At 41.7% G+C, this 22,609-nt stretch overlaps 2 long non-coding RNA genes across 3 annotated transcripts in view; one reads left to right on the forward strand and one right to left on the reverse strand.

The window, feature by feature from the left end:
* Positions 1-198: 198 nt before the first annotated feature.
* Positions 199-15,172, forward strand: LOC147571849 (uncharacterized). The gene is made up of 2 exons (XR_015246550.1): positions 199-358; positions 14,835-15,172. It is a non-coding gene; the product is annotated as an uncharacterized LOC147571849 (long non-coding RNA).
* The window catches only part of LOC147571848 (uncharacterized), a 56,456-nt gene continuing 34,045 nt past the window's right edge, over positions 199-22,609 (reverse strand). The window contains exons 2-5 of one of the 2 annotated variants that reach the window (XR_015246549.1): positions 22,031-22,347; positions 20,733-20,888; positions 9,290-9,562; positions 199-454 (exon numbers count right to left, since the gene is read on the reverse strand). This is a non-coding gene — a long non-coding RNA (uncharacterized LOC147571848). Of the gene's footprint in view, positions 455-574; positions 2,563-9,289; positions 9,563-20,732; positions 20,889-22,030; positions 22,348-22,609 lie in introns of those variants that run through there. The other variant, XR_015246547.1, reaches the window with a different exon arrangement.

A 22,609-nucleotide genomic window follows, 5' to 3' on the forward strand; every position in this document is an offset into this window, starting at 1 on the left:
TCCGACTTCGGCTCAGGTCATGATTTCACGGTCTGTGAGTTCGAGTCCCGCGTCGGGCTCTGTGCTGACTGCTCAGAGCCTGGAGCCTGTTTCGGATTCTGTCTCCCTCTCTCTGACCCTCCCCCGTTCATGCTCTGTCTCTCTCTGTCTCAAAAATAAATAAACGTTAAAAAAAAATTAAAAAAAAAAAACAACAAGGAATTCTCTGGGCTCGAAAACTTAAAATTAGTCGATATCCGCTAGAACCCTCGTTCACTCTCTTCAGTTATGCTCACGAATCCAAAGAGAGAAGTGCACTTGGAATGATGGGCTGGATTTGGAGAAAGGCATGGTTTCCATAGTCTCATGCTGCTCTCAGGTCAGTGTCAGTGGCCACGGTATTTGCTGAGAGTGAGGAGTCAACTATAGCTTCCTCATTCCTTTTCCTTAAGATAGTCGTCACCAACTCACTGTCCTGCAGTATAAAAACAAAACAAAACAAAACAAAAAAAACAAAACAGTGTTTGGAAGTCAGAAGTATCTGAGTAAATCATATCACCTCTCAGAACCAGAAGCTTCACCTATGAACTGGGATTTATGTTAACTTTCTCAGATGATTGCTATGATTATAGATATATATAAAACGCTCTGAACAGTGGCTAGTAAAGAGTAGATACTCAAAAGAGATATATGGAATAAGTTGAACTGGTTAGATAGTAGATTAATAGCCCCTTGAAATGCTTTGATATAGCTAATGAGGACAAAGAGTAATTCCCCTACACCTAAATTCAAATGGTGAAAAATAAGAGTTGTAAAGAAGCCCTATTCATTCTACTTACCTCCGACCATTCTATACCAGGATGTTGGGACCCAGAGAGGTTAACATTCATTAAGACTCCCAATTCAGGTCTCTCTGTATGGGAGGCACAAGGCTATGACTAAAACAGTTTCTTGTTTCTTGACACCTATTCAGTATCGATCAGAGTTGTTGTTGTCAGTTTTGTCTTTATGTTGAAAATTCAGATTCCATGGAGACAAAAAATTAAGTGGGACAGAGTAGAAGACCCTTTTGGTGCCCCATATATTCTTGGGACTCTCCATTCCTGTATATGTCAACCCAATGGCTTCTAACTAAAAGCACTTAGGTGTCTGTCTAATGGCTTTCTCTGCTCACCAGAATTGGCTTAGCCTATGTCCAGGGCATGCCAGAAATGCTGGAAAATTACTGCTATATCCCCAGTATTTTATATAGTTCCTGGTCACAGTCATTTCTTGGCAAATACTATAGTAATTAAGAGAATGATTGATCACCAAGAGACTTGAACATGTTTGTACCCATTCAAGCAGTAATCCATTCCATAAATGTAGAATGATTAGAAATTCAAACAAAGAATTATAAACTAAGACTCCTTACTGTTTTACTTAAATGTACAGATGAAAGGTTAAATGGATTATGATTACATCCTTTAGATGGAAATATTAAACAATGGTCATGATTATAAGAAATATTAATGACATGGGAAGTTACTCCTTTTGCAGTGTTAAATTGAAAAATGTACAATTATGCCTTAGATGATATTATTTATGTATTTTAAAAAGTTTATTAGGGCAGGCTCTAAAATATGAACGGTGATTCCCTAAATGTGATATAAGAGATTCCATTTTCTTTTGTACATTTTTCTCCAGTAACAAATTGTATATGATGAACAAATGTTATCTTTATATCTTACAAAACTCTTTAGAAGATCCCCGAGGCAGCAAAAACATTGTTTTCTGGGTTCCATACAAATGGAAACTCCCTTTCATTTTATTTGTAGTGGGAGGTGATAAAAGTCATATCTTGCAAAGTGTTTTTTCCTCTAGGTTTTCCTTCTGTTCCAAAGTCAGTCTAACACCTTGCAACAATAATTAAGATAATGTAGTGCAGACTTTGACCCAGAAATATCCTACTTTTAATCTGAAGTAAACAAAATATTGGGGGGGGGGTAGATTTGAAAACTAAATATTTGAGAGTTAGAAATGGTCCTTTAAAAAAGTTTTACAAATGAGCCCCACTTGTGCATGGCCACCTTGATCCACCTTCCCTCAAGCACATGACCTCACTTTCCCCACCACTTCTACCATGTGAACTCATTAAAATGACAACAAAGCAAAAGCAACCAGCAATGACACAGTAAACAAGCTTGTAGACAACCCGTGAGTTCAAATGCAGAAGAGGATAACTACTTAGTAAAGGAGAAGTAGGTCACGGAAATTAACTGGAAAGAAAAGGAGAGAGAGAGAGGAGGCAAGCTTTATCACAAACTGCTTTTCCTGAAGTGGCCAGAATTATTTATTTCCATATGAATTAAAAATATCCATTAGAGTTGTTGTCCGAGAGACCCCAGCTGGAGATGAGTTTGTTACCACCTCTTATTGATGAGACGCCAACACATGGAAGACCAAGGGACCAGCTTCTTATAAGAGAGGCTGCATTCGGTTGTTTAAGGGCTGTCAGTTTTCATGAAGGAAGGAGGTTCCAAATGGTGTTGGGCTGGCCGTATACACAAGAGCTTTCCTCCATGGCTTGATAGACCCTGGAGTCTAGAAATAAAGAGGAGTAATTTTTTTCACGTTCTTATTTTTCTCTTCCTTCTGTTCTCCACTTCGCCGGCTGCACCTGAAATGCCTTTCCCTTCCCCTAGGTGCCTCTTCATTTGTTCATTCATTTTAGCATCACTTCTGCAATTTTTGAACAACTGTTTGCTAACCTCCCTCCACGGATCTCTATTCTGAGTTATACGTACACTCCCAAATACCTCTGATGCCATCAGGTAGGTGCTATTGGAGTTGCAGTTTCAAGTGTTTTGTGAGCATGGAGGAGAGATCAAGCCATCCCTCTCTTTCATTTTGAAGAACACGTTCTACTGCTTTTCCTCCTACCTCACTGAATGCTTCTTCCCATGGGTACACCTGTCTACCTCCTCTCATCGGCCCCCCTGCCACCATATTTGATGTTTCCCAGACACTTCACATTCAATACTTCCAAAATTGAACTCAGCCTGTGTTCCCCCCACTCCTCTTTAGCTCATGAAATGCCCCTGCCAGTCTCTCTAGTTGCTCATGTCACAAACCTGAGACTTTTCTTTTATGGATGCCTCCCCTTGCCCTCAGCACTCACAACAAAGCCGCCTCCATTTTGAATGGACTTTACCTGCCGCACAGTTCCCCCAAAGAATCCCCTTCTCTCGGTGTCAGTGACAGTGCCCTAGACCTTGTCTCACAGCTTCCTGAGTGGACTGCACACCTTTGTTTATTTCACTGGTAACGTACTATTATTTTTACTCCCTTTATTTTATGTCAGGGTGTTTGAAATAAAGCCCCAAGATGGTAAGGAATTTTTTTCATAAGCTTTGCTTGATTCTATAAAGAGTTACACGGTCACATTACAAAGTACATTATGCCATAATTGAATGTTCCATTAGGGGAATGGGATTTGAATAATTTATATTATGATACCCAGAGCTTGAGACTTTGTAATGTTTAAAATTGTAAAAATTCAAAAATAGCAAGTTGTTTTCTTTGAGAGAGAGAGAGAGGAAGCACAAGCTGGGGAGAGGAGCAGATGAAGAGAGAGAATCTTAAGCAGGCTTCACACCCAGCATGGAGCTCAACACAGGGCTCAGTCCCATGACCCTGGGATCATGATCTGAGCTGGAATCAAGAGTTGGACGCTCTCAAGTCACCCAGGTGCCCCCCAAATAGTAAATTTTAGCAACATTTTTATTTTATTTTTAAAAATTTTTAAATTTTATTATTTTTCAGAGAGAGAGAGAGAGAGAGAGCGCACGAGCAGGGTAGGTGCAGAGAAGGGTGGGGGGGACACAGAATCTGAAACAGGCTCCAGGCTCTGAGCTGTCAGCACAAAGCCCGATGTGTGGCTCAAACTCACAAACCATGAGATCATGACCTGAGCCAAAGTCGGATGCTTAACTGACTGAGCCACCCAGGTGCCCCAACAATATTTTTAAATATAAAAAGTTCTCACTTTAACTCATTAGTAATTGCATTCCATTGTGGCCAGAGAACATACTATATATACTTTGAAGCCTGCCTTTTAGCTTTATCGAGGCTTTATTTTGTGACATAGTATATGGTCTATCCTGGAGAATGTTCCACATGCACTTGAGAAGAATGTGTGTTCCGCTGTTGGTGGTTGAGTGTTCTCTAGTTGTCTGTTAGCCTGTATCTTTTCAGCTTATGATCAGGTCATTATTATATTATAATCATTATAATTAACAACCATAGTCTTAATTCAAAAAACTAGAATGCCTAAGGGCACCTGGGTGGCTCAGTTGGTTAAGCATCCTATTCTTGATTTTGGCTCAGGTCATGATCGCATGGTTCGTGAGATCAAGCCCCATGTCAGGCTCTGCACTGACAGCCCGGAGCCTTCTTGGGATTCTCTCTCTGCCTCTAACCCACTTGCACTCTCTCTCTCTCTTTCAAAAGAAATAAACGTTAAAAAAAAACCCACTAGAATGCTTAATACCAAGTAATAATTTAAACACATGGTCCTCTCTTATTCCTCTGTACTCAACACACTCCCTCCCTTTTGCTGAGCTCACTTTCATGACGGGTCTCACTGCCCAGAAAATTCCCTTCCTGAGGCCAGTCAGAACATCCTCAGGAAAGCCTTCTCTAACCTCCTATCCATCTCCCCAATAAGGAAAATCCCTACCAATAATTCTCATAGCACCATGTTCTTCTCTTAGAGCCCTTTCCAGTCATGTTTTTCATGTTGATTTAATTAATGGCTGTCTTTCCACAGTGTGTAAGTTTCAAGGGGGGGCGGGGTAAGGAGCTAGGTTTCCCCCATTATTGTATTTCCTTATTGTATTTATGAGGACCCGCCACATACAGTACATTCTCATAAAATATCTTTAGAATGAACATGTGAGTTTGTGAGTGTATGGATGAATGAACGAATGATGGAAGGAAAGAAGAAGGATCTGCGGAAAAACAGTCCGTGGCCCAGGTGAGCGTTTTAGTTCCAAGTTGTTGCCACTAGATGGCAGCAACAACCAGCACCACAGTAGCTGCAACTCTGAGCAAAGTTCTTGGGTTTCTCACGGTTTGGACACCCTCAGGGGCCTACCCTTCTCCAACGGGCCTTTCTTCATTCAGCTCTATTGACCTTACGACATGGCCAATCCAGATACATGAATGTGTTTGGCAGCAATTAACAAAACCTCCAAGGAACAGCAGCTCAACAGTGGGTGAGGAGATACGTATTTTTTCATATAAAAGGAAGTCCAAGGCTTGTGTAGCCTTCAGGGAACTCGGCAGTAAACCAGCCTCCTCCTCAGCCTTAGCGTGACCCTTTTATCCTTGAGGTGTCAATATGGCCACTACGCTTTTAGGCTCTGTGTGCAAACCAAGGCAGAAAGAATAGGGCACAGCAAAGAGAAGCATCTGCCCCATGGACTTCCACTACCCCTCTGGGACAGAAAGGGGTCCCAAGGCCACCCCTGATGGCTGGGGAGGCTGGGAAGTGGACTGGCTTTACTTTTTGATTGTGGGGTTGACCGAGGAAAAATAAGGGAGAGTGAGCAAACATCAGCCATGAAGCAACATTCCTCTACACAGTAAGCGGGGGGGGGGGGGGGGGGGGGGCAAAAACCCTGGAAACAACAAAGGGTCTCTGGACAGGGGTTGGGATAAAAGACGGCAAGTAGACATAAGAGCAAAGCCCAACATCTATGAAGAAGTTTTAATAACATAGTTCAGCTAAGAAAGGGCTGAGCTAACTCTTGTTGCCTTCATCTTCACTCTGCAAACTGTGAAAATTCGAATTTAACTAGGAGCATCTTTTACAGGAAGTCCTTCCAGACTTCTCTTGCCTTTTCCTCCCACCTGGGATTTTTAAATTTTTAAAGGACAATTTAAAAAAAAAAAAAAAAGATTTAAAAGTATTTTTTAAAGTAGGGTCCATGCCAAACATGGGGCTCGAACTTAGGACCCCAAGATCAAGAGTCACATGTACCACTAACTAAGCCAGCCAGTCACCCCAGATTTAAAGGTATTTTTAATAGTGACACTGAGAAAAATAATAAGTAACATTTACAAAGCGCTTATCGGGTGCCAGGCACTAATTTCAATGTTGTATTGTTATGCCCAGAATTCGTGATCCCCAAAGACCACTAGGGATCCGAGTCCGATGCAAAAGCAAAGAGCCTTTAATCGAGCTAGCTCGAGCTCAATCCCCTACCTGCACCAACGCAGCGGTGAGATACCAGGGAAAGAGAGCGAGTTTCAAAAGGGCAAAGGTTTTATTGGGGCCTGGGGGCAGTTGGTGAGGTAATGGCTATGGCCTCAGCCGATTGGCTGGGGAAGGGTCCTGGGGAAGGGTCGAGTCCTGTTAGGCAGGTGAGGGGGGGGTTACTCAAGGGGAGGAGGTGTGGTCAAGGTGAAGGACACAGAACAAGATGGAGTCGGCTGGCGTAGGCCGGCCCTTTCAGTATAGTAATGAACTTTTCCAAGAGCTGGTTTTTTATCATTCATGTTCTTTAAAAGAGGCTACTAAAGTTGTTACACAGCTAGGAAGTGGTGCAGCCAGGCTTCGTACCCAGGCCAGCTGACTCCTGAGTCTACATTTTTAACCATTACCCCCCACTGCTATCAAGCAAGCACAATTTGACAACACCAGTGTTCAGAGGTGTCTAAAATGATGCAACGTGAGTATGCGAGATGGTCTAGTGGGTAAGGAGGGGAAATACTAAATTTTTCTCCTTTCATTTTTTTTGCGTCTCCTATGTTTAATTTCTGTATGTGCCTACACGTAATAAAGTACATACTATGTTAGCACTTTAGCTCTTTTCCAAGATTTCGAAGTAAAACACACAGCTACTAGAGCTTAGAGAAGTGCAGGTTAAAAGCCTGGGGCTTTTTCCAGAGGCTCAGTCTGAGTGTATTTGTATTACAAGGTATCAAAGACTATACTTTCAGGGATCATTTCTATAGTTCGGATTCCAAGGTATCTCCACCAGAGGGTGCTTCGTGGGCAAAGAGACTGGTGACATTTCCAAAGGGAGGGCTTGGGGATTTCATCACTTCTTTGTCTGCCTGTAGTGAGGCCTCTGTGCACACACTCTCCATCTTCCTTCTGCCCGCTAGATACTTTTCACTCACCTGGTTGGTCCATTTGCCTTTAGGCTTTAGGAAATCACTACAGGAGTTGACCTATCACAGCCCAGAGAAAAGGTAGAAGGGCATTGCTATCCGTCCTCTCCACTTAAACCCCCCTTATTCTTTTTTCTTTATTATTATAAATTTTTATTTATTTATTTATTTTGAGAATGAGAGAGAGGGAGACAGAGGTGGGGCAGAGAGAGACAGAGAGAATCCCAAGCAGGTTCCACATTGTCAGCTCAGAGCCGGACGCAGGACTCGAACTCACGAACGGTGAGTTCATGACCTGAGCTGAAACCAAGAATCAGGCGCTGAGTCACCCAGGCGCCCCGCCCCTCCTTATTCTTAACCTCTGCTTGGGCATCACTGCCTCCTACCTTCCCCCACCATTCTGCCTCCCTGTCCCTACCGCTCCCTCTAATCTGAAGGAACTTCTGCCTCCGTTAGTGTGCCATTAAACTGTTCATTTCTCACATGTGGTGCATGACGCAGGGTACAGAGACCCACTTTACCAACAACGACGCCTTCAGGAGCCGGGATCCACTCTCTCTGGCTCGGCACGGTGCCTAGGCAAGGGGGCGCACGGTAAATAACTGTTAGTACAGAAGTGACTTTCCAGAGTCAGCTTGTTCTGCGTTCAGATGACTAAACGTGTAACCATCGCACCCCGCTGGATTAAGGAGTGGTGGCTCCATCTACACAAGAATTAACCTTTGGACAGCATTAGCCTTTGAGTCCCTTTCCTGTTCTGAGAAGCAGATTTACGGTGATGGTAAGAAAGCTTAAGCTTCAGGCCCTATCAGGTGCATTGGCTCTTTCCAATGGATGAAGCCTTTGACAGTGATTTCACAGGGTCGGGTGTTTTTGTGGAATTTGCAAAAGTAAGAGGACTTCACCACAAATGGTTAAGATCACTGTGTCACTCCACGCCACCTTCCCCTCCCATAAGGCGTGGATGCCGGCATTTCGGGGACTCAGTAGGTGAAGTTAAGCTGGAATACGCTTCGTTTGGTGTAGTGGGATACATTTGTGTGATTGCAGTCTCTTCTGTGTGCAGTTCAGTTCTTGCCAGCGTTCAGGTTTAGGAATAGCTGCTGGAGATACTTCTATGGCTAGCCACTGCTTCGCCCAGCATCCTGACACGGAAGTACAGGACCAGGTGTCCCGTGGTGATGTGAGCATGTTCTCTGATGGCGGGCACTGGAAGGATATGAGTCACAGAGGAGAAACCAAGTTTCAAAAGTAAGGTGTCAGCAGCTAGTGTGCAGGAAGTTTCTTCTAAACTTCAGGCATATATATATATATTTTTTTTTTTTTTTTGAGAGAGAGAGAGAGAGGGAGACAGAGAGAGAGAGAGAGTACCTGTGAGTGGGGGAGAGGCAGAGGGAGAGGAAGAGAGAGAACCGCAAGCAGGCTCTATGCCCACCGTAGAAGCCAACATGGGGCTCACTCTCACGACCGTGAGATCACGACCAGAGTGAAAGTCAAGAGTTGGATGCTTACCCGACTCAGCCACCCACATGCATCCCTGGCATGTACAATTTTAAATGGAGGATTCAGTTTTCAACAATGCCTGGTTAGTATTCTGTTAGGAATATGCTAGATAACATAGCATTTTCATTATAAACATGCCATACCTTAGAAAAGAACTTGGGAATAGGGTATATATTTTTTAAGCACGCTCTACACCCAACATGGGCCTTAAACTCATGACCCCAAGATCAAGACTCATATGCTGTACCGACTGAGCCAGCCAGGCTCCCCGAGAGTAGGATATTTGGTGAAACATCACATTCAACCCAAGTTCAACCAAGACACGTGCTCGCAATTTAAAAACACACAGCACTCACTAATCTGCGTGAATGGGATATCAAAACAAGAGTCTTGCTACAGGCCTGTGTTCTAGCCTCCACGTTTTAGTCATTATACATTCATCATCCAACCTCAGGAGTATCCAACGTCTCTTGTTTAGATCTCCTTTTGGCAGAATAGAGCAAGAGCATGAATATCCCCCAAGAAGAAACCTCCTGTAGGATAAGAACACAGAACCCAGAGTGAGAAGGAAAAGAAAAAGAAGCCAGACCAGCCAGCCGATGTGGGTAGCCCAGTCAGTACCCACAGCAGGCAGGCGAGCACTTACCTGATGCTGAGGTCTCACTTTGGCCCCCCTGTGAGTTTCCGAAAGAATCTCCTGTCACTCAAGTCATTCATCTTAAAAATGACAAATGGCTGGGGCGCCTGGGTGGCTCTGTCGCTTGAGCGTCCGACTTCAGCTCAGGTCATGATCTCACGGTTCGTGGGTTCAAGCCCCGCATGGGGCTCTGTGCTGACAGCTCAGGGCCTGGAGTCTGCTTCGAATTCTGTGTCTCCCTCTCTCTCTGCTCCTCCCCTGCTCATGCTCTGTCTCTCTCTCCTTCAAAAAAAAAAAAAAAAAAATTAAAAATTTTTTTTAAAAAAATGACAAATGGCTAATTTCTCTGACAATACGATTTGATTTTTTGATCAAAAGCTTTTAAAACCAAGTGGTTGCTGGCTGAGGATTTTCCAAAAACCTAAATAAGAAAAGAAAAAGCCAGAGTCACACTCCCTTATGCCACCTACATCAATGTAGTTTAAGCCAGAAAAATTATAAGATTTTCATATAAAGTTACATGAAAACACACTTTTCACATAAAAACATTTAAAAGATACCAACACGACTTTGTTTCTTCCGCGTAAGCCCAAGGGAGACAGTAATTTGCTACTTGCTCTTAATGTCCCAAAGATGCAAAGAATTAAAATCCTGTTTTTTCACTATTCTCTACATTAATAAAATGTATACTTTTTAAATTAAAAAATTAGATGGCAACACACACACTTGAATTTACCAGAATTCTTATGTTTGTAGGCCACAAACCAGTGGCAATAATAAAAACAGCAAGAATGTCTGTGAAGTTGCATATTTTATACATTCCAACCACCGATAATAGAAACAACTGTCAGAGCGCCTGGGTGGCTCAGTGGGTTAAGCATCAGACTCTTGGTTTCGGCTCAGATCATGATCTCATGGTTTGTGAGATCGAGCCCCAAATTGGTCTCTGCACTGACAGCATGGAGTCCACCTGGGATTCTCTCTCTTCCTCTCTCTCTCTGCCCCTCCCTTACTCATGCCTCGCGTGCGTTCTCTCTCTCTCTCTCAAAATAAGTAAACCTTTTTTTTTTTTAAGTTAGCAATATGGGATTTCTTTTCTTTTTCTAAATAATTGAAATATTTGCTTTTTAATTTTTTTTTAATTTTATTTTAGAGTGGGGGGAGGGACAGATGGAGAGAGAATCTTTTTTTTAAAGTTTACTTATTTATTTTGAGAGACAGAGAAGGGGGCAGGGGCAGAGAAGGAAGGAGAGAGAGAACCCCATCCACGCTGTCAGCACGGAGCCCGACGCAGGGCTCAATCCCATGACCCTGGGATCAGACCTGAGTCAAAATGAAGAGTCTGATGCTCAACTGACTGGGGCACCCAGGTGCCTCTAAATATTTGCTTTGTTCCTATTTTTATACTTGTAATTTTGTGGTCTTTTTTTCACTGTTTGAGGTATAACTGACATATAACATTATATTAGTTTCAGGAGTACAATACAATGATTCAATACTTGTATATAGTATGGAATGATCACCACTAAGTGATCTAAGTCTAGGTAACATCCATCATCATACATAGTTACAAGTTGTTTTTTCTTGTGATGAGAACTTTTAAGATCTACTCTCAGGAACTTTCAAATTTGCGGCACAGCAATATTAGCTGTAGCCACCATGCTGTACATTACATCTGTATGACCTATTTATTTTATAGCTGGTAGTTTATACTTTTTGATCCTTTAAAGATGGTCACAAATTTCTTTTTTTTTTTTTTTTTTTTAACGTCTATTCATTTTTGAGAGACAGAGAGAGACAGAGCACGAGCAGGGGAGGGGTAGAGAGGAGGGAGACACAGAATCTGAAGCAGGCTCCAGGCTCTGAGCTGTCAGCATAGAGCCCAACATGGGGCTAGAAATATGGACCATGAGATCATGACCTGAGTTGAAGTCAGACGCTTAATCAACTGAGTCACCCCGGCGTCCCAAGACAGCCACGAATTTCTAAGCTCCAGGCCCCACAAGACCTGGATCTGCTGCTGGTGTTCTGGCAATGCTCTGGGTTTGCATGGAGAAAAGCCTGAGCTTACATTGTTCTCCTTCTCAGCTCTGGGCCCCTGTAGCATGTTTTGGGGTATGTTCAGGGTGCAGGCTGCCAACAGAGTTCACTCCTCTTGGCCGTGAGAGGCTCCGGACATTTAGCCACTACATTTGGGACAGGCAGTGTCCAATAATTATTATCTATAATTCGACTTCATTTTAAGGTTCTCTTCCTCCCAGCTGATAGGAAATTAAGCTCATTCCTGGGGTTCTCCCCACGGAGGGTTGGGCCACGGTCTTGGAGACCCTCCCAACACCTCGAATTCTGACATGATTTCAAGATTATGCTGATGCTCAAGTATGGGGAAATGGGAGGTCTGGGTTGGCTGTGACTACCCTTGTGTGCATCTGCGAGGCTTCTTGGGGTCCCCACCACACTTGGAAGGGTCAGGGACTTTTTCAGGAGGTTTTCTGCCTTCCCACGTGCCCAGACAAAACCCAGAGGCTGTTCTAGGCTGTAAGCCTGCTTCCCTCTTTGCTTCCCAGCAAAGTGGTTTCACTCTACAGCCCTACTCAGGGGAAAGAGTCTTGAGGGAGAGGAAGAGAGTCATAAGCTCCCTACCAAGAAAACCACAGGCTGCAGAAAACGGCTGCAGTGTCTGGTAACTGCACGTGGAGAACATTCAGGTGTTTGGAGCCAGCCTGGGTAAACAGTAGGAAACGTGCCAACAGTGGCCCAGGACAGCCCACAGAAGCACTCTAGGTGGTGCCTCTACACTTTAAATGGAAATCCTCTCCATCTCCACTACTTCTGTTAAAGGCACGAGAGACAAGGGGCCTAGCCCAGTACCTGCAGAGCAGGAAAAACTCTACTGGCTTTGCTTTACTACCAAATGAGTGTTAAACATGATTCTTCTTATTACCTAATCACACTCGCCTCTTTCTTCAGCAGGAAATGCATTGAGAAAATCTTAAATCCACACACATATGGTCAACGAATTTTCAAGGAAAGCACCAAAACTACTCAATGGGGAAAGGATAGTCTCTTCACCAAATGGTGTTGGGAAAACTGGATGGCCACAGGAAAGGAATGAAATGGATGCTTATCTCAACTCAGACATCAACTCAGAATGGATTAAAGACTCAAGTGTAAGACCTGAAACTTTAACACTCCTAGAAGGAAACAGAGGAAAAAGCTCCTTGACATTGGTCTTGGTAATGATTTTTTGGATCTGATACCAAAAGCACAGACAACAAAAGCAAAAACAACAACCAAAAAACAAAAACAAAAACAAAAACAAAAACCTAACGTGCTTCTGGACAGCAAAGGAAGCAAAGTGAAAAGGCAGCCTATGGAATGGAAGAAAATATTTGCAAACTGTATATCCAATAAGGGATTAATATCCAAAATATATAAGGAACACTTAATAGCAAAACCAAAACCAAATAATCTGGTTTAAAAATGGGCAAAGGATCCAAAGAGACATTTTTCCAAAGAAGACCTACAAATGGCCAACAGCTCTGTGAAAGATGCTCAACATCACTTATCATCAGGGAGATGCAAATCAGGTATCACCTCACATCTGGTAAGATGTCTATTATCATAAAGAAAAGAGGTAACAAGTGTTGGGGAGGGTGTGGAGAAAAGGGAACCCTCGTGCACTGTTGGTGGGAATGTAAATTGGTGCAGCCATTATGGAAAACAGGATGGGGGCTCCTCAAAAATTAAAAATAGAACTGGGGCGCCTGGGTGGCTCAGTCAGTTGAGTGTCCGACTTCAGCTCAGGTCATGATCTCACAGTTTGTGGGTGTGAGCCCTGCATTGGATTGGGCTCTGTGCTGACAGCTCAGAGCCTGGAGCCTGCTTCAGATTCTGTGCCTCCCTCTCTGTCTGCCCCTCCCTTGCTTGTGCTTGCTGTCTCTCTCTCTCTCTCTCTCTCTCTCTCTCTCTCAAAAAATAAACATTAAAAAAATTAAAAATAGAACTACAATATGATCCAGCCCTCCCCACTTCTGGGTATTTATCCTAAGGAAATGAATTTACTATCTAGAAGAGATTATCTGTTCTTCATGTTCATTATAGCATTATTCACAATAGGCAAGATATAGAAGCAATCTAAGTGTCCATCGACAACTGAATGGTAAAGAAAAGATATATTTATATAATGTATATATCATATAAATATATCATCTATAATATACCTACTATATTATATATTTTTGTATTATATATGATATTATGTAAATATATATAGGAATATTATTCTGCCGTAAAAACGAAAGAAAATCCTGCCATTGGCAACAACATGGATGAACCTGGAGGGCATTATGCTAAGTGAAATAAGCCAGATAAAGTCATATACTGTATGATCTCACAGGTGGAATCTAAGCAAACAAACAGGTTGACCTCATAGAAACACAGAATGGAATGGTGGCTGACAGGGGCTAGGGGTTGGGGGAAGTGGGAGATGTTGGTCAAAGGGTACAAGCTTTCAGTTATAGAAGATGAACAAGTTCTGAGCATCTGATGTAAGGCATGGTGACTAGAGTTAATAATACTGTTTTATATATTTGAAAATAGCTAAGGGAGCAGATCTTAAGCATTCCCACCCAAGGAAAAAAAAAAAAAAAGGTAACCGTGATGTGATGGATGTGTTAACTAACTTGATTATGGTACATATGTATATGTGTATAATATATATGTATATCAAATCATCACATTCTACACTTTAAATATATTACATTTTCGTCAACTTTTAATACCCCAATAAAGCAGGTGGGGGGGGGGTACTTAAACCCTCATGCTTCTGTTGATAGTTTGAACAATTAATGAAACCATGAACATTCAGCAAGAAGCCACTAAATGTGAATTTAATTAAAACCCTCAAAAGGCTTCTCTCAGATCTTATCTACTTATCACATGCAAGGTAATACACTGTTCCTAACCCTTGATAAACAACATGCAAACTGCTGAGCCCAAGGGCATTCTAACCACCTAGCCATCCCCAGGGAACAGGGACTGTACAGGAAATTGCAACCAACTAGCTCCCAGCCATTTACATACACACAGAGTTGGCAGGGAACTTAGCAGTTCCTGGATTTCTCCTTATCTTCCTTATGAAAATTTGGGCATTTTCCTATTCTTGTTGTTGTTGTTGTTTGTTCTTGTTTTTTGGGTTTTTTTGCTCCCTTCACATTCCAGGATGCTTCAACCATAATTGATATTGGTTATATGACCACATCCAAATGTCTTTTAGTTCTCCAGATTATACTTTGGCAAATACAATTAAGTTACAAATCCTAGGAACTGTTAAAGACGTTATCATCAAAAAATACTCTTGAGGCGTTCTGAAGAATGTCCCAGAAACAAATGTAGTGGTTTGAATAGTGTCTTCCCCCTCAAATTCACATCCACCTGGAATCTCAGAAGGTAACCTTATTTGGAAATAGGGTCTTAGCAGATGTAATGAGTTAAGGTGAGGTCACAGTGGACGAGGGTGGGCGCTCAATCCAATGACTGGTGTCTTTCTAAGGAGAGAAAAAGACACACGAGATGAACACAGAAGGGAGAAGTTCTTGTGACGGTGGAGTCAAAGAGTGGAGGGAAGGGGCTATAAGCCAAGGAACCCCAAGGATTGCTGGAGCTGTCAGAAGCGAGGAGAAGAGGAAGGATTCTTCCTTAGAGCCTTCAAAGGGAACATGGCCCTGCTGACACCTTGATTTCAGACTTATAGCCTCCAGAACTATGACAGAGTAAATCTCTGTTGTTTTAAGCCACCAAGTTTGTGACAATTTGCTCTGACATCCCATTGCATAGGAAACAAATATATACAATCTTCTGTAAAATAAAAACTATCTTCAACATTGCTCATTCATTCATTTATGCATTTATTCAACCGTTATTTTTGTGTGCCTTTGTGTGGGGGGCACTGAACAAGCATCAGGGAACATGTGGATTACAGATGAGTTTCTGAGCTCAATGTCCTTATCAGACACACACTAGGGTCAAGGGCTGGCTTCATGGATGTGCGACCGTGGTAGTCACACACAGCCCTGGGCTTAGAAGTGCCCTAAGCTTGGTTTAATGCTCTGCTGTCTTGAAATTCTTAATTTTTAAATGGGGGATGCCACATTTTCATCGTGCAGTGAGCCCCACAAATTGTGTAACCTGTCCCCACTACAATAATTACAGAATCACTAACATTATAAAGAGGGTAAAGAGGAGAACCCATAATCTGAGGGAGATGTTTCTTCAGTAAGGCCGTGAGGTAGGACGATTTCCTTAAAGGAGGAGTTTGTTTGGAGACAGGTTAATTTGCCAGATGGTGAACAGAATGAACAAGGCGTGTGCAAGCATGAGAGTTTCAGCGAGCACGTGGGATTGACTGGACAGCTTAAATGGACTCTGGTAGTACTAAGCATCTAACGTACCACTAGGGGGTGCTTGGGGAGAGGTTGACAGATAAATGTGGGTCAGATCTGGAAAGTCCTGTGGGCAGTGCAGAAGGCCTTGAATGTAGTCCAGAAGGAGATGGGGAACCATGAAAGATAATGACCAACAAGGGACAAGATCTGCTCTCCCACGTCTGTTGCTCCAGGATTTCAGTTGAGCCATCCTGTGCTCAGAGATCCAGGCCACACAGATTTGTGTATCAGTTCTCACATGGTAACACCAGGAAAGGATTCAAAGAGAACTGATCCTCCCTTCTGGCGTCCGCTGCTCTTTTTCTGAGTATGAACAAGTTATAAGAGCAATAAAATGTATTCAGAATCTGTCAGGATTTGCCAGCCTGAAATAAGATAGTTCAGGAGGACTTTTTGCTGAATATCCCTGGGCTTGACCCTTCAGGGGATGTCCACATTGGTTATCTCTAAAGTAACGTTCATGCGAAGCAGGAGATTTTCAACAACGTAAGACCTTGTGGTAGGCTGAATAATGTGCCCCTAAAGATGTCCGTGTCCTAATTTCCAGAACCTGTGCATATTTACGCAGTAACAGGGACTTTGCAGGTGTGATTAAGTTCAGGATTTTGAGATTGGGGGATTATTCTAGATTATCTGCGTGGGCTCTGTGTAATCACAAGGGTTCTTATAAGAGGGAGAAATGTGGATCAAAGGGAGTAGGAGATGTGACAACAGAAGTGAGAAGTTGGAGTGATTCAGGGAAGGAGGCGTATACCAAGGAATGTTAAGTGGCTTTTAGAAGCTGAAAAAGGCAAAGAAATGGATTCTTTTCTGGACCCTCTAGAAGAAACCCACTATTACCATCTTTTTTTTCTTTAATAAAAAAAATTTTTTTTAGTATAATTGGCACACAGTGTTACATGAGCTTTAGGTGTACAACTGAGTGATTTGACAAGTTTATACACTATGCGATGTTCAACACAACGTGTAGCTGCTATCTGTCCCATTACACCGCCAATACAACATCATTGACGGTATTCCTTATGCTCTGCCTTTTGTTCCCGTGACTTACTGATTCCATAACTGGAGGTCCGTGTCTTGATTTTAGACCTGTGACCTCCAGAACTGTAAGAGAACAAATTTGTTTTTTCAGTAATGTTGTTATAAGGGAACTAATACGGCTCTTTAATAAATATTTGAACTCATTCTTTTTAAAGTTCTGCCTTTGTGGGAGTGCTGATGCATAGCAGCAATTGTACCCCAATGTTTATAGCAGCGCTTTCAACAATAGCCAAATTATGGAAAGAGCCTAAATGTCCATCAACTGATGAATGGATAAAGAAATTGTGGTTCATATACACAATGGAATACTACTTGGCAATGAGAAAGAATGAAATAAGGCTTTTTGTAGCAACATGGATGGAACTGGATAGTGTTATGCTAAGTGAAATAAGTCATGCAGAAAAAGACAGATGCCATATATTTTCACTCTTATGTGGATCCTGAGAAACTTAAGACCATGGGGGTGGAGAAGGAAAAAAAAAAAAAGTTAGAGAGGGAGGGAGCCAAACTGTAAGAGACTCTTAAAAACTGAGAATAAACTGAGGGTTGATGGGGGGTGAGAGGGAGGGCGAAGTGGGTGATGGGCATTGAGGAGGGCACCTGTTGGGATGAGCACTGGGTGTTGTATGGAAACCAATTTGACAATAAATTTCATATTAAAAAAAATAAAGTTCTGTCTTTGTGAATGCTTCCGTGTACATAAATCTAGCAGTTCAAAGTTCAATTCTGTGTGTAAGTGTATATGGTTTAAAAATAAGTGAATATTAAAGGGCTAGTATCCAAAATATATAAAGAGCTCACCAAACTCCACACCCCAAAAACAAATAATCCAGTGAAGAAATGGGCAGAAAACGTGAATAGACACTTCTCTAAAGAAGACATCCAGGGGCGCCTGGGTGGCGCAGTCGGTTAAGCGTCCGACTTCAGCCAGGTCACGATCTCGCGGTCCGTGAGTTCGAGCCCCGCGTCGGGCTCTGGGCTGATGGCTCAGAGCCTGAAGCCTGTTTCCGATTCTGTGTCTCCCTCTCTCTCTGCCCCTCCCCCGTTCATGCTCTGTCTCTCTCTGTCCCAAAAATAAATAAAACGTTGAAAAAAAAAATTTAAAAAAAAAAAAAAAAAAGAAGACATCCAGATGGCCAACAGGCACATGAAAAGATGCTCAACATCGCTTCTCACCAGGGAAATACAAATCAAAACCACACTCAGATATCACCTCACGCCAGTCAGAGTGGCCAAAATGAACAAATCAGGAGACTATAGATGCTGGAGAGGATGTGGAGAAACGGGAACCCTCTTGCACTGTTGGTGGGAATGCAAACTGGTGCAGCCACTCTGGAAAACAGTGTGGAGGTTCCTCAAAAAATTAAAAATAGACCTACCCTATGACCCAGCAATAGCACTGCTAGGAATTTACCTAAGGGATACAGGAGTGCTGATGCATAGGGGCACTTGTACCCCAATGTTTATAGCAGCACTCTCAACAATAGCCAAATTATGGAAAGATCCTAAATGTCCATCAACTGACGAATGGATAAAGAAATTGTGGTTTATATACACAATGGAGTACTACGTGGCAATGAGAAAGAATGAAATATGGCCCTTTGTAGCAACGTGGATGGAACTGGAGAGTGTGATGCTAAGTGAAATAAGCCATACAGAGAAAGACAGATACCATATGTTTTCACTCTTATGTGGATCCTGAGAAACTTAACAGAAACCCATGGGGGAGGGAAGGAAAAAAAAAAAAAAGAGGTTAGAGTGGGAGAGAGCCAAACATAAGAGACTCTTAAAAACTGAGAACAAACTGAGGGTTGATGGGGGGTGGGAGGGAGGGGAGGGTGGGTGATGGGTATTGACGAGGGCATCTTTTGGGATGAGCACTGGGTGCTGTATGGAAACCAATTTGACAATAAATTTCATATATTGAAAAAATAAATAAAATAAAAAATAAATAAATAAATAAATAAATAAATAAATAAATAAAAAACCAAAAATGTGTGCAAGTTAAAAAATAAGGGGAACTGAGGTCTAGACATAACATAAATTAATGTAATTATTAATATTTATATAATTATATGAAATAGTCATAACATAAATTTTAGACATGATTATACATATACTCGATAATCACCAAGAAAGGAAAAGAATATTGTAGTCAAGCAGGTGACAATATTTTCCACCTATACGGTGATGGCCTTAATGTAGCTTAGAAAAATAAAAATTCAGAAAAAGAAACTCCTCTATTCTTTGTGTTCACTTGGCTATCAGACTTCAGGGCTTGTGCCCATAATCCTAAAATGCTATCATTGTCTGCCAGTATAGGTCCCCAGGAAACTATTTCCATTAAAAATCTGCTTTAATGTACACCCAAGGATGTTGTAGTTATTTTCAAATATTGTTGATTCCAAACTCATCTCATCAGAGATCACTGAATATGGCCAACTACTAGTTTTTCCCGAGATGTGTCCTGGCAAAATCTATTATATTTACGTCCAAGTGCATTGCCTTGTTTGATTTTAAGGAAAATAATTATGCAAATAGATACATAGAAAATTTTTCTGTAATTTAAAAATAGTTTTTTAGGTTTTTGAAAAAAGTAGACAGTATTAGTTGTCCAGATCAGAAGTAAAAGATAATACTAACAACAAGAATAAATACATTTATAATGTTTATTATAAGAAAGGCATTGTTCCAGGTACTCTGTATCTATTGACTAACTTAACCCTCACAATGACCCTGTAAAGGTAATTGGTAATGGTAAATCGTATTACCATTATCCCTTTTTATGGACGAGGAAATGAAGGCTCAACAAAAGTCAAGAACGTACCCAAGATCACACAGCTGGAGTGAGGCAGACCTGAAATCTGCAGCCTCTGGCTTTAGCTCTTGACTACTGCACTACACTCCATAGCCGATTAACAGAGAAATAAATGACGGTGTGTTTGAACTCTGAATCGGATTTTGGATTGTATCCCAAAGTATGTCCAGTTTAGAGATGACACCCATTTACGTGATAAACAAATACGGACATACAGGCTATCGTTTTGTATGGTCTCTGGGCAAATGGAATAATTATTCATGACTCCTGTCCTTCAAACTGGTTCCTTTATAAACTGGCTTTGATTCTGCATTTCCTCGGTATGGACTAATAAAATCATGTCATATAATAGAAATATTGCTCCAATGACTAGAGATTTGGGCTTATTTTTCATTGCTTCATCATTAGTTATCTTTTGCATTTAGGGTGCACGTTGGCAATCCATGGTAGCATTTTCTCTGTAGAGATTTACTTAAAAGCTGGCTGTGGGAAATAAGTGAATGAAAAGAAGTAGATAGATAGTTGCTATTAAATTATTTTTCCATGGATTTCTTGTATTCAAAGAGAAAGTTCCAAGAGTTACAATGGCTCAAGGAAGGAAAGCCAGAAAAATGCAGAGTTCCATGGGAAGCCATCTTTTTTTGGGGGAGATATATTAAGGGTAAAGTTCCTGATCAAGTTTCTAATATTGAGAGCTTTGCAGAAATGATCATAAACACCAAATCTGATCAATCAGAGTAAACTTCCTAACATGCATATCTAGTTACTTCATTTTTCTGCTTAGTATCCTTTAATGACTACCTATTATTTTTATAATAAAGTTAGAATTCCTTGGCATTGCATCCAAACCTTTTTTTGCCACGGATCCTATGTGCTTCTTCCTGGATGTGTGGCCCCTCTCCTGAAGCACACTGTGCTCTGGTAGTGAGAACAACCTCGCCCTCTTTTGCACTTTCACACATATAGCCCACAGTCACGTTTATGCCGCCTTCTAAAATGTGGTTGCCATGCCAGCACCTCCCCTCAGATGTCTTCCCTAGCTGGTCTCCCCCTCTCTGCCTCAGTCTCAGCTCCAGCAAAGTTCAGAACTCACTCTGATGTGGGTCCGTGATCCAGACTGACCGTAAAACTCCCCTACAACACTTACCTTGCTATAAGGATTTCTTGGCTTGTCTGTCTTTCCCACCAGACTGAACGCTGGAGGGCCGCCATCTCATTCTTTTCTTCTAAATCCCCTCCCCTGGGCATATATGGGCCACTCAACCTGCTCTTGTCAGTTCTTCTCAGCTCCTCTCTTCTAGCTCTGAAAGTACGAGAGAATAGGATTCTGAATTTCAACATTCATGTCATCAAAGACCAGAGACAACCGCTTTGGGGTTACACTGCATGCATGATTTAAGAAATTCCCAAAGTTAATTTATGTCTACACCAAACTGTTATGAGCACACTTAAGGGCCTGACTCCTGCATAAGATAAGACTCCACTGTAATTATTTTGTATTTGCTATATACACTTCACAAAAATTTCAGTATAAGAATTCTGAAGCTATGTTAATACAGTCCAATTTTTTTTTTAATTTTTTTTTCAATGTTTATTTATTTTTGGGACAGAGAGAGACAGAGCATGAACGGGGGAGGGGCAGAGAGAGAGGGAGACACAGAATCGGAAGCAGGCTCCAGGCTCTGAGCCATCAGCCCAGAGCCCGACGCGGGGCTCGAACTCATGGACCGCGAGATCGTGACCTGGCTGAAGTCGGACGCTTAACCGACTGCGCCACCCAGGCGCCCCAATACAGTCCAATTTTAAATGCATTAGGGGAGCTTCCTATTTCATAAAGAAAAGAATAACACAAGTCTATCTTCCCGGAAGAACACACTACTGAATGTCAGATTGGTTTTAGCACGGGATCTGTCATAGTTCAACATTAGAACTGGGGCTAATGTCTATAAATAAGATACTCTCAGCAAGAAAATTTTAGAATGTTTTTGCATTGATATTGACAATTGAAACCATTTATTTAGTTAAGCAGGGGTAGCATCCATTTATTACGCTTAGTGTTACCTCTTAGAAAGGGCACTGCTTGAACTGCACTTAGGAGAATTGAATAGATCTTATATTTCTGGGTATAGATCACCCAAGTCAATATTTTATAAAGTAATGGTTCTCTGGAAGAAAATGCTCTCATTTCAGCTACTTGATAGAATCTCATAATAAAGCTAAATGAGAATTGAAGTGACTGAATCTGCTAAAAGCAATTTCTAGTTTTCACATCAGTTTCCTTTTCCCTGTCATGTCTCTTAAGTGAGGAAATTTAAGGATCGTGTTGGTGGATCATAATGTAAAGCCTAAGCAGTCATTTGTAAGCTTTTATATGCCTCTGAAATTTCCGCCTTGCATTGCTACCCCTCTGCCCCAGTTATCACTAAATTTCCTATTTATACTTGCCAAAGTAGAGTTTCTTCGGGATGTCCTTGGATTACCAGCATGAGAATCCCTTGAAGCTCATCTTAAAGATGCAGGTTCCTGGGCCCTACTCCAAACCACTGAATCAGAAACCTTAGTAAGGAGGGCACTTCTCCCCCATACTAGTTTAATCAAATGGCTTTTATTTTCCTCATAGCAAGAAATCTGGAGTTAGGTAAACTAAATTGGTATGGCAGCTTCACAATGCCTTCCGAGACAAGACATCCTTCTGGATTTCTCATTTATCTTCATTCTTGTGCTCTTAAAATGTCTGCTCCATATATCAGCACAGAGTTGCACTACACAAAGAAGAAAGGGAAAGGGAGAAAGTCAAAAGACCACAGCACTGAGTTGGCCTCCTTTAATATGTGTCTTGAGATGCTCCACCCACTGGATTTCTCACTTATTTCTCATAAACTTTTTTTTCTTTCTGAGTTTTTACAATCACATTTGATGGTTTAAACAAAAGTTATATACCATCTGATATATAGTGCTCAATGTATGTAGAAGAAATACTTAAGACAGCTATATTAAAAAGAAGACAGGGACGCCTGGGTGGCT

The sequence above is a fragment of the Puma concolor genome, chromosome F2 (genome assembly GCF_028749965.1).
Source record: "Puma concolor isolate L17-30 chromosome F2, mPumCon1.1.hap2, whole genome shotgun sequence".
NCBI lineage: Eukaryota > Metazoa > Chordata > Mammalia > Carnivora > Felidae > Puma > Puma concolor.